Source organism: Nuphar pumila, chromosome 7 (assembly GCF_984573655.1).
Source record: "Nuphar pumila chromosome 7, dmNupPumi1.hap1.1, whole genome shotgun sequence".
Taxonomy (NCBI): domain Eukaryota; kingdom Viridiplantae; phylum Streptophyta; class Magnoliopsida; order Nymphaeales; family Nymphaeaceae; genus Nuphar; species Nuphar pumila.
The window spans coordinates 94316600-94327006 of NC_143255.1; positions in this window are offsets into that span (position 1 = coordinate 94316600).

A 10407-nucleotide genomic window follows, 5' to 3' on the forward strand; every position below is an offset into this window, starting at 1 on the left:
TTGCAATACTTGATGTGATTGAATGATTTCAATTATTTGAATGTATTATAATTTATGCAACGAATGACTTGAATTATTGCAATACTTGATGTGAATGATTTGAATTATTTGAATGCATTGTAATAATTGATGCGAATGATTTGAATACATTGCAATGCTTGATGTGAATGACTTGAATGCATTGCAGTACCTGATATGAATGATTTGAATTATTGTAATACTTGATGCGAATGACTTGAATGTATTGTAATACTTGATGTGAATTATTTGAATGTATTGTATGACATATGTTATTTGTTAGAATATGGTTCGTGGAAGTTATAGTGGTCGCTCATCCAGTAGTAGTCAGGCTCAGCCTTCATCTTCACGGGCTCCTGTGATAGGTATATCATATAACTAATTGGATGCTTGATTAGTTCAAATGCGCATTCTGAGAATTTCTAACGTATTTTTTTACAGATGATGTTGCGCCTGTACATGACCCACCTACACCAGTTGATCACATAAGTCAGGAGCCAACACAGGAAACAGGGTCTTCTCAGGCTGGCACAAGAAGACTCATTCGAATAGTGTATATAGATAATCGACCGTAAGTATTTTGTTTTCAATTATTGCATATCTTATAAATATTTTATATTGATATTTACTGTGTAACAATTCATGTGCAGAACGAGCTTTGAACCACAAGAAGTAGTACGGGAGATTAAAAATTTACTTCTTCAACATCTACCAGGACCGGTTGCTCAATGGAAAGAGTACCCAAAGAAGGTGTTAGACAGATTGTGGTCCTCATTCAAGGTATACAGTTGTTTCTCATAGTTAATGTGTTTCATATTTAATTTATTTAAGTAATATCTACTAACTTTCTGAAAATATTTGTAGGCTTCGAATCGCTTCGCAACTACGGTGGAAGAAAATGATGCAAGGAAGGTGTGGCAGAAGGTGGCTGCCAATCGATTTGCAGACATGCTGCACACTATGAAGACTGCAGCAAAAAAAGCATCTGGCGTAGTAGATGATCCATTACTGTGGAAGGGTCATGACCCTATTACTATCAGGAGAGATTACTGAGATGAAATGTGCGATAAGTGGGCGGGAGATGCATTTAGAAATCGCTCTGCGAAGGCTGCACAAAATTGATCGAAGATGCCCGAAGCCCATCTACACACAAGTGGATCTAAGACATTTGGGAGCCACCTGAAGAAAATGATAACTCATTAATATATAATATTAATTTTATAAGTATTGTTGCAAACTTGTGTACTAAATCTTTTGTCATTTAACTTCGCAGGAAGCAAAAAAAGGAGGCAGTGTACCATATAAGGATGTGTTTGTTGAAACACATAAACGGAAGACCACGGGAGTCTTCGTATCAGAGAAGGCGAGAACGACAACGGTATGTATTTATTCAATTAATAATCATTGTAATATATATGCAAGTTATCATAATGTTAGCATTAATTATTAATGAATACTTTAAACATTATTTTGTAGGAGGCATATGAGCAACAGATGGTAGAACGATATGGCGATGACGCTACTCAACATCCATCATTTGATCATACAGCATGGGTGACTGCAGTAGGTGAACCCAAAAAAGGTCGTGTGTTCGGGTTTGGGAGTAATATGAACACTTCACCAGTTATTGCTTCTTTCAGTTACGGCTCACCGACTTCTTGCGCCGACATAAGCTCCAAGCAGCAGACTATTCTTTCCGGTGATGATGTACGCCAGATCGTTACAGAATCACTGAATAACTACTTCCAATACACTGTCGCCCCCTTTCTCCGAAATGAGATCAACAATCTTGTTCTGAACAGGGGATCTTCGATTCTAGGTCCCTCTCAGGCATAATCACATATTCAGTTTTTTGTCTGCCTTAGAACACATATGAGCATAATCGACTCACATATATAACTTTTTGTCTGCCTTAGAGCACATATGAGCATGATAGAATCACATATAGAGTTTTTTGCCTGCCTTAGAGCATATATGAGCATGCTATAATAACATATAGAGTTTTTTAATTGCCTTAGAGTAGGGGTGGCAATCGGGTCGGGTTGGCGGGTTGGCGTGTCAGCATACCTCAACCCGAACCCGACCCGTTTATTAAATGGGTCGGTTGTGGCAAACACGAACCCGACCCGTTTAATAAACGGGTAACTCGACACGACCCGCCAACCCATTTAATAAATGGGTTGGGTCGGGTAAACGGATTTTCAGGTTCGTGGGTCAGGTTGGCAGGTCAGGTTGGCGGGTTGACAGATCAGGTTGGCAGGTAGGCAGGTTGGCGGGTCGGGTTGACGGGTTGATGGGTCGGGTTGGCGGGTTGACGGGTTGGGTTGGCGGGTTGACGGGTCGGGTAGACGGGTTGGCGGGTTGACCCACCCGTCTAACCCGTTTATTAAACAGGTCAGCTGGGTTGGCGGGTTGGCATACCCCCAACCCGAACCCGACCTGTTTAATAAATGGGTTACGCGGGTCGACTCGTTTATTAAACGGGTTGGCTTAAGCCCAACCCGAACCCGCCTAAGAGGCGGGTTGGCGGGTCGTGTCAGAAATTGCCACCCCTACCTTAGAGCACATATGAGCATGCTATAATCACATATAAAATTGTTTGCCTGCTTTAGAGCATATATGAGCATGTTATAATCACATATTCAGTTTTTTGACTGCCTAAGAACACATATGAGCATGATAGAATCACATATAAAGTTTTTTTGACTGCCTTAGAACACATATAAGCATGCTATAATCACATATTCAGTTTTTTGACTGCCTAAGAACACATATGAGCATGCTATAATAACATATTCAAATTTTTGACTACCTAAGAACACATATGAGCATGTTATAATCACATATTCAGTTTTTTGACTGCCTTAGCACACATACGAGCATGATAGAATCACATATAGAGTTTTTTTATTGCCTTAGAGCACATATGAGCATGCTATAATCACATATAAAGTTTTTTTGCCTGCCTTAGAGCACATATGAGCATGCTATAATCACATATTCAGTTTTTTGACTGCCTAAGAACACATATGAGCATGTTATAATCACATATTCAGTTTTTTGACTACCTTAAAACACATATGAGCATGCACAAATCACATATAAAGTTTTTGTACTACCTTAGAACATATATCACTTATGATAGAATCACATATAAATTTTTTTGTTTTGCCTGCCTTAGAGCACATATGAGCATGCTATAATCACATATTCAATTTTTTGACTGCCTTAGCACACATACGAGCATGATCGAATCACATATATAGTTTTTTGTCTACCTTAAAGCACATCTGAGCATAGTAGAATCACATATAGAGTTTTTCTGTCTGCCTTAGAACACATATGAACATGCTATAATCACATATTCAATTTTTTGACTGCCTTAGCACACATATGAGCATGATAGAATCACATATATAAGTTTTTGCCTGCCTTAGAGCACATATGAGCATGATAGAATCACATATAGAGTTTTTTTATTGCCTTAGATCACACATGAACACATAATAGAATCACATATAGTGTGTAATTTATTTCATTATATTTTGTTTATCAATACTGATTGTTCTTTTCTTGTGTAGGCTACTAGCGATAATCAGCGTAGCGGAGCTGAACGGACAGATAAAGACAATGAACAAGAAGACGCATAAAATCTTGGTGATGATTAGAGAACTGTGTTGAAGAAGTTCTAGTTTTTTATGTTTCCTAATTATAATTGTAAATAATTAAACTTGTTAATTTTAAGGTGGAACGATTAATTGTTGTAGAATCTTGTTATATGAAATTTTTTGTCTGGTTTATTTTTTATTTACAGGAAATATAAATTGTACAGGAAATATAAATTGTATCGTTCTCAGTATTTAATATTCAAATAAAATTTTTTAAATTTTTTTTCGTTTTTGCGACGGATTAGCGACGGAACCATCCGTCGCTAGTCATATAAATCTAACGACTGCATAGCGACGGACGTACATCCGTCGCCAAGCCGTGGTCGTCGTTTAGTACCGGCGGATTGGCGACGGAATACAACGCTCGTTAGTCTGTCGCAATTAGCGATGGACCTGGCGACAGAATACATCCGTCGCTAGTTAGCGTCGAAAAATTCGCGACGTAAGCATACCGTCGCCTCGTCGTCGCTAACAGGCGTAGCAACTGATTAGCGACGAAATGTGGTCGTCGCTAATACCCTGCTTTGTTGTGGTGTTATGAGTTATGCTAGTATTTTGTGTTTTTCTCAAAGCTAGAATCTGTTACCCTGTGTTAGTAACAGTATCTCACTATGTATTAACAACCTTGTGCTAATCTGAATTCTATTATTAAGTGTTATATTAACCTGTAATTTGTTGGTTTGTATAATTACATAACCATATGTTAATAACCCTACTAAATTCAGAAAACATGTGCATAACTGAGTTGTATCAATATCTGTAAGCATCATATGCAATATATATATATATATAAAGGCTGATCTGTGATTTTGATGTGATTATTTAATACTTACTAATATATTTGTTTAGCCGCATCATATTTCATTTTTGTTTCATTCTATTACTATGCACCTGCTAAAGGTTGAGTCTCTTTTGCATATGCTCTCTCTCAATATCAACTGTAATAAGATATGTTGGTTTAATAGACTTTTCCTTATAATTCAAAGTATGTTGGCTATGATTTTAGTGGGACTTATATGCATCTTAGTATAATTCTTATCATGGTTTTCAATGATATATAGGATATCTATCCAAGTATGGATCTGATGCTATTACCATTATGGGAATACTCTGTTTTCATAAGAAGCTGCATATAAATTTGATGCCAGAGTGATCGAACATTTTAGTAGGCATTCAAACTCACAATAGGCTGCATAATAATATGAAAATTTATGCCTGTTTAGAAACAAATTAAGTGTTTATTTGAATGACTATTTAGCTGAGCATAAAATTGATATGTGTATAAACTGGTTATAACATCATTGAGATTATATGGTATGATTCCAAGTAATTCATTTGGGTTTTTACCTAAAACATAAGTACCGATGGGGGTACTTGAGTCCGATGATTTGTGGACAATGGAAATTAGGTATGTCAAGAAAACGTAAACTAAAAAGATGTGCGCTTAACTGCCTTATTGTCAGAAAATGTATGAGTTGAAATTGCTTATATGCAACATGTTAATTATGTCTGAGGAATGATGTTGTTAAATTGGTTCCAAACATATGGTTGTGTACTCAGTGACATATAGATATGTGCTTTGCCTAAAGGGGCAATATGAATGGATTACCCAATGCGGGTACTTGGGCTATTAGCTAGTGTGATATGGCAATAAAAATGATGAAAGCTTAATCGTAAATGTTGCATACCCACGGGATAAGATAAAATAAATACTACTTAGAACAGTTAGGTATCACATTGTATAGAGTGATTAGGGAGATAATTTCTTGTTCTTCCAACATGCCTTATATTTTGAGCTGGTGAGATAATTAATCTTGAAATATATAAATATTAAAATGGCATAACGGTTAATGATGTCAATTCATCTGTTTTACTTTCAAGGTAGCAATGTTAGAAATGTTATAGCTGGTGATGTTGTCAATTTATATGCTTTATGTGTTTTTGCTTATGCTAAAGATTCACACTTGACACTCATATCACATGCTAGATTCATGATATACCTGCATTAAAAGTTACAGATTTTATACTTAGACAGTTGTAGTCTAATTCCTATAATTTTACAATTTTTTAGGTAAAGAATAGAGTCATGAGCGGCTGCGGGATGAGGCATCAGATCCAGATTTTGAATTTACTGTTCCGGGGATAGTTTGAGTTCATTTATTAGAAGATGTCATTAAAACTCTGATGTTATTATTCATTGATAATGAAATGAAATAAATGTTTTGGCTTGCTCTCCACTGTAATGTTCCAAAATGTTTAACCCCATGGGATTTCTTGTTTCCGCTGTTATGAAAAAAAAAATCCTCAAAAATTTAGGTTAAGATTTCGGGGCGTTACATGATCTAATTTTCATATTTTAACCATAGGTTCTTCTGCATGTCCTCAACCAACCTTTCAAAAATCAGTCTCAGACCATAATCTAGTAGAGAGAAACGACTTTTTTATTGAACCCTACCAAACCCAAAACTCAGTCAAGGCCCAATCTAGACCTAGTACCCTACAACCTGTTTCAGAGCTCATAACTCCCAAACCCCCTGAAATTAGGCCTTAAGATTTTAAAAGGATCTTTCCTTATATGTGTAGAAGCTTGTCCTAAAAAATCATTCATTTTCGTTCAACCATTTAAGATAAATCATTTCTCTCTCAAAACCTGTTAAACACAAACAAAAACAGCTCTAAACCTAAACCAGGGAGGAAAGCTGCAATTTCTTATGTGACGCTCTATTGCAATTTGTGCATAATTTGAATTATCTTCTCTATAGTAGTCAATTGACAACTTCTATGTTATTTACCAATTTATATGAAACACTTGTTTCTTATGAAATTTTTCATTTAGTTACCAAAGGGGTTTTAGATTTTTCAACACTTGATACTCTTTTTTATTCATTTTTAGGTGTCTTTGAATGAACTCTCAGCCTTAGGGATTGCAATCAATTGAGTTAAGTGATAACTATGTCTGGACTCTCAAAGATGGATTTATCTAACTATTGTAGACCAGCCATTCATTTACTTAAATGTTAACAATGAGTTTCCTAGTCTAGATTTCTTCAAAACTACACTTAATAATCAACCCATCCAAAGCAATCGATAAGTAAGGAAGGACCTATATCAAATTCAAGAGACATTGGTGGATCCAAACCCAATGTGAAAGAATCAAAGTCCAAACATAAAAATTAATATGACCATTTTAGTTTAATGATGTTTATTTATATACTGTTATATGACAAATAATTTAAAGTATGAATATATATAAATCAATATTCATGCATAAATTTTATAGAAGTTTCTTATGTCTTGCCAATCATTATAAGATTTACATATATGATTCATATGAACAATGTCACTTGAATTTAGATAAAAAAAAACTCAGATTTAAATTCAGTCAATTGTTGAATTCATTTTATACATGTCTAACACTATGTATTCGAGCATATAAATAGCATTATTATTAGTTACATAATACATATATTAAGAATAACAATTAGAAAATAAGATAAAAATAATAATAACAAGTTACACCAACCATCAAAATAAAAATCATTTCACAAAATTCTTTCACATTGGGTTTGTATCATTCCTTGGACAACATTATAAATCATTTCACCCCAGGATTTGGTACCAGGTGTCCGGACTCAAAATTGCTTGCTATTCATTTGGGTTTTTAATTTTTTTTACACTAGACCTGATAATACGGATTCAAGTCGAATCTTTGACGTTCATATATTCATCATAAATAATGTTTTGTCCTTTATATTTTAAAATAAGTATTAATATTTAATAAAAAATATTTTAAAATATAAAGTGAGAAGATGAGCAACCAGGTGAGAATTTGGGCCAGTCCTATGGATTGCTTGGACAACATTAGGATTGAATGCAGAATGGAATCCATGCTATGTCAAATGATAGGGTTTCTACTCCTGTAGCAGCAGAAAAAGTTAGAAGATGAGCATGGCTTAGTGGAGCAGCACTTGGGGACACGTCAAGTGTGACAAGGAGAGAGAGAGAGCATGCACTTGGTCATTTAAAACAAGGATCGGCCACGTGTACACCTAGCTAGGCTAAAAGGAATAACTGCAGCCAATCATGGGCAAATAGGAAACCTTAGGAGGCATTTGACTGCTTGTCTGAGCTTGAACAAAACACATTGTCCAGCGCAGTCAGCATACTGTTTTAGTTCAGGACACTATGTCCTGCAGGACATTATCTATTTATGTTATTTTGAATACCATCCCCTTGTCCCACGTCCCGCATTTGATTGTGCCAGCCTCTTGCGTGTCCGCGGCATCTCACGCGATGCACGTGCCCTTAAACTCTGAAAACCTCAAGAATTGTGGTGCCGTTATATATAAATAGACTAGACTTGAGGGGAGAAATGAAAATAGGGATGGCAGTGGACCCGCACGGGAGCGGGGGACAAAGGTCTCCAACCCCGCCCCGTCTCAAAATCCGGACTTCTATCCCTGCACGGGTTTGGATTTTAACCTTCATCCCCGCCTCTATCCTCGTTTCATGTCCTCCATCCCCGGTCCAAATGGGGGTGAGGTGAGGTGGGGTGGGGCCCGTTTCCCCTCGATTCATTGCCATTTTTAAAGAAGGATTGTGGATGGGGCAGGGCGGGGATCGGGACTGGATGGGAAAAAGCGTAAGTCCATTCCCGCATGGGTTTTGATTTTAACTTTCATCCCCGTGTCATGTCCTCCATCCCCGGTTCAAACAAGGTGAGGCGGGGCAAGGCCCATTTTCCATCGGTCCACTGCCATCCCTAAATGAAAACCTATCCAATGGAAAACCCTTTCAAACCTATACAATGAACGTTTTATTGGATTTTTGGTGGGTTTTTTTTTTTTGTATATAATTTTCATAAATTTCCAATGCTCTAAAGACTTTTTTCTATCCAAAATTCATGATCCAGGTGTCAATTTCTAGTAAATCAATCATGCTGAACACGGTCAGCATTTTTGAAAAGAAAATACCAAAATTTTTCCATCGAGTAGGTTTGGGACCATTTTCATTGAGGAGGTTTTCATTCCTCGACTTTGAGGGCTATTCTTAAGTAGGGATGGCAGTGGGGCGGGGCGGGGCGGGGGACAAGGTTTCCACCCCCGCCCCGCCTCAAAATTTTATCCTCCACCCCCGCCCCGCCTCCGCGGCGGGGATGGATTTTATCCTCCACCCCCGCCTTCATCCCCGTTTCATGTCCTCCACCCCCGCCCCGTCCCCGTCCCCGCCCCGTCCCCGTCCCCGTCCCCGCCCCGCCCCCGCCCCGTCCCCGTCCCGACCCCGCCCCCGTCCCCGACCCCGCGGGATGAGCGTGCTCGTCACCGGCGCCGCTGGCTTTGTCGGCACCCACGTCTCGCTCGCCCTCCGGAAGCGCGGTGACGGTGTCGTCGGCCTCGACAACTTCAACGACTACTACGACCCCTCGCTCAAGAAGGCCCGCCGTCGAATCCTCGGCGACCACGGCGTCTTCGTCATCGCCGGTGACATCAACGACGCCCGGCTCCTGGCCAAGCTCTTCGACCTCGTCGCCTTCACCCACGTGATGCACCTCGCCGCCCAGGCCGGAGTCCGGTACGCTATCGAGAACCCGGCGTCCTACGTGCACAGTAACGTCGCCCGGCTCCAGGGTTAGGAAATTAGGGAAGGGAGTTAGGGTTAGTAAACAGTTCATCTGAGTTGGGGGCGGGGATGGGGCGGGGCCGGGACGGGGATGGGCCGGGGGCGGGGCGGGGATGGGCCGGGGCGGGGATGGGGCGGGGCGGGGCGGGGCGGGGCGGGGGAACGTGCCAGTCCATCCCCGCCTCCACCCCCGGACGGGGATGGATTTTAACCTTCATCCCCGCCTCCATCCCCGTTTCATACCCTTCATCCCCGGTCCAAACGGGGCGAGGCGGGGCGGGGCCCCGCTTTCCCCCGGTCCACTGCCATCCCTATTCTTAAGAAATCAATTCAAGACCCTAATTAGGACTTTTGAGGCCACTAATTCAAAGCGATCTCTAGGACAATTTGAGAGCTGAAAGTCCATCAATAGCTTTCATATTGTGCCTAGAACTATAAATTATTCTGTAGATTGATTTTTGTTTTAACTTTTATGGTGAGGAACCCACCAAGATCGAGCCCTTTAGTTGGCCGCTCCCCATAGTGATAGAACAAACATGGGAGAGTGGACCGATTCTATAGTGCTGCTCTATGCCTACCACTAGTTTGAATGATCTGTTATCTGTTTGTGAGGATGCTAGAATTATGCTCTGATCAGAAGCGTTGTTGATGAATGGTTTCTTATGGTGATTCAACGTTAAACACCAATATTCTAGAGAAAGCTGCTAAGCCACCTCACTGCAACTAACCAGACCATTTTTGCGACTTCGTTAAAGAAGCTGAAATGATCCAATGTCCTCTGTACATTAATTGCCCAATGTAAACTCAGTATGGATGGGATCACTGAATCGAATGGGGGCATGTGTGTTAGAAGGAGAGGTTAAACCTCAAACCTTGTGAAGAAACACATGGTCTTTCATTGAGCTATTTCAGCTCTCTTTAAGCATGGCCTTTCAAAGTCTTCCATTAGTTGTTGCTCTACTTACCCTTGTCTTTGTCAAGGTCTTATTATATAAAAAACCATATTAATTCCTCATTAATCTTGGAGATAACGCCCCATTAAACTCAATACCCGTCCTTAACCACAAGACAGGTTATACATGCAACCATTAACAGAAATTTA